Here is a 3,118-nt window from a genome sequence, read left to right as displayed (position 1 = left end):
TATATATATATACTAGCTTTAGGATACGCGCTTTGCGCGTATACCTATGTCAATAAATGCTAAATTTTTAAGAAGTTAGATAAACATTACTTCCTCTATTTTAAATTACATAACACATTTTCTTATTAAAATAAGATAAATAGATAGATAGATTCATGTGCATTTTTTATGTATATTTTTCAGTTTTAGACAAAAATAATATATACATAATAATTAATATTCAATCATTTGTTTAGATTGATCAATTATTTGTTTGGTTGGAGTTACGTTCTTTTTGTTTACATAAATATTATAACTAATAAGTTTACCATTTTTTTTACCTATTTAAGGGCTCTTGATTACTAATAAATATTTCCTCTATCTCAAATTATTTGTCGTATTTCTCTTTTATACACATCTAAAGAAAACTTTAATTAGAAGGATTGTTTGACTATTAAACCCTTATTTATGTCTTAAGTATAACATCTTTTCATTGAACATTTACTTTATTTATGTGCAATCTCCATCTTCAACAATAATTACTACTTAGAATAAAATAAAAATATAATTAATTTTCTCTTAAACTTCTAAAATGATAAATAATTTGAAATATCTATTTTTATAAATTACGATAATAACTTAAGAAGTAGGGAATAGAAATTAATTCCTTTATATTAGTTGTATATTGGCTTATTTTGACTCTATTCCTCATCTAGATTTACTTTTAGAATAACCAATAGTACTTGAAAAATAAAAAGAGTGGTGAGATATTAAAGCTTTGAAATTTGAATTCCTGAAACGTATTTCAACGTCAAAATTAGTCGTTTATTTGGTCCTAAATATTAGGATTTTGAATTATAAAAGGAAAATTTTAGTTTACTTTAATGTCTTAAATATTGGGATTTCCTACTATAATAACTAAAATTATAGTTGACTTTAAAATTCTAAATATTAGAAAATTAATAAAATAATTATTTTATTCATTGTGAATTCTCTTTTTAAAAGGTAAAAAAGGCGAACGACCTTTCGCTAAGAGCATTCGTGCCTTTAATATATATAGATATGGATATATAAATTTATAATCCTTGTAAAAACTAACTTGAGTTACAAACATAAAAGACTTTGTTATGTTGATTGAGCAAGATATATCTATAAGATTTATAAATTCTTGTGAAAGTTAACTTCAGTTACAAATGTAAAGAATTTTGTTATGTCGATGCGTATAATATTTTTATTAGATCTTAAATCCTTGTGGAATTTAATGTATTTTCTAAACCTAAAACTTCGCGAACGCGTGAATTAGTACGCGAACGCGAAGAGTCAAAAGGCATAACTACGCGAACGCGATGAGGGAAAAGACAGACCTTCGCGAACGCGGGGTGTTGAACGCGAACGCGAAGAAGGATTTGAGGTAGCCAGCAACAACACTTCGTGAACACGGCTGTTCGCGGTCGCGAAGAAGAACACCAGAAGCAGAAAACAGCAGTCCAAATATAGGAGGAATTGACCCATAGCCCACCCGGAACACACCTGAGGTCCGGGGGACCCCGTCTAAACATCCAAACAAGTCCTATAACCTAACACGGACTCGCTTGAGGTCTCAACTCAAATCAAACAATGCCGAAACGACGAATCACACCATGAATCGAAGTTATGAACTTTTCAATCTTCCAACTTTCAAAACTCGTGCCGAAACCTGTCAAACCAACCCAGAATGACGCCAAATTTTGCAGACAAGTCCCAAATGACATAACGGGACTATTTCAACTCTCGAAATCGCATTTTGATCCCGATATCACAAAAGTCAACTATGGGTCAAACTTCTCCATTTTCCAAAACTTCAACTTTCCAATTTTTGCCAAAATGCTTCAAATTACCCAACGGACCTCCAAATCCAAATCCGGACGTACGCATAAGTCCAAAATCACCACCCAAGTCTATCTGAACCATAGAAACTCCAATCCGAGATCGAATACTCAAAAGTCAACTCTTGGTCAATTCTTTCAACTTCAAGCTTCTCAAATGAAAGTCACTTCTAAAAAATCCTTTCCGAACTTCTCAAAAACCCGAATCGATGATGCACGCAAGTCATAATACACTGTGTGAAGCTACTCGTGACCTCAAACTGCTGAAACGGACGCAATTTATCAAAACGACGAGTCGGGTCGTTACATCCTCCCCCACTTAAACATACGTTCGTCCTCGAACGTGCCGGAAATCGTTCCAAGGCCATTAAGCCACTGCATGAGCTCACCATACATACACCCGGTGGTGATTCCCCATCACCCAAACCTATGACAACGCAATTTAACAGAAGATTTCACTTCATCCTTAGTCCAAAACCTTAGGGCAGAACCCAATTCTCAACATCTGAAATTCATCGTAGGACCCAAATCTCGTATCATCTCACTGTATAAACCCGAACAAGCCGAATCGAGCCATAATTCCAACCCAGGGTACAATCACATGATGTTCCACACAACTCAAATGCACGTAACAATAACTTCTGACCACTATGACTACCCAAATAACATCCTGGATGCCGGCAATACACTTCGCATTGAATATAACCTTGTTCGGGACCTCCATACCGCTGTCCATGATAAAGAAACATGCGGGAACTCATAGTCGCCCATGAAGTCAACAAGTCAAGAAATTTTCTCCCCCGTCAAGGGCCATTGCCCAAATCTTAGTAGAAATAGCCTCACACTTCAAACACTCATCACCCCCAATATGATAGTGCTAATCTCAGGTCTAAGAACCTCATCTCAGCCATTACAAGCATCCCAACTAACAACTCATCTCGGAACCACACGGATTATCACACCACACTGCTTGTACACCAACCCAGCAATAACTCAATTATGCAGTACAAATAGAAGGAAAGCAAGGTATAAGGATTATCTAACAAGTACAACATGTGTAACAACAAAAGTACAATTTCATTAAATCATCCCACAGAGGGAAAAGAAAACACCAAATAAACACAAGGAAAGGGTACCCCACATACCATCTGTTGCGGCGTGCAGCCTGCTCCAAAATACTCATCAAGCCAAAGTGTTCGGGTTCACTGATCACATGAATACTGATATCAAGCACAGCAGAGTACACAAGTATAACTGTGGGAAAATGAATAGAA

The sequence above is a fragment of the Nicotiana attenuata genome, unplaced genomic scaffold (assembly GCF_001879085.1).
Source record: "Nicotiana attenuata strain UT unplaced genomic scaffold, NIATTr2, whole genome shotgun sequence".
NCBI lineage: Eukaryota > Viridiplantae > Streptophyta > Magnoliopsida > Solanales > Solanaceae > Nicotiana > Nicotiana attenuata.
Note: the sequence above shows the minus strand (reverse complement) of the source record.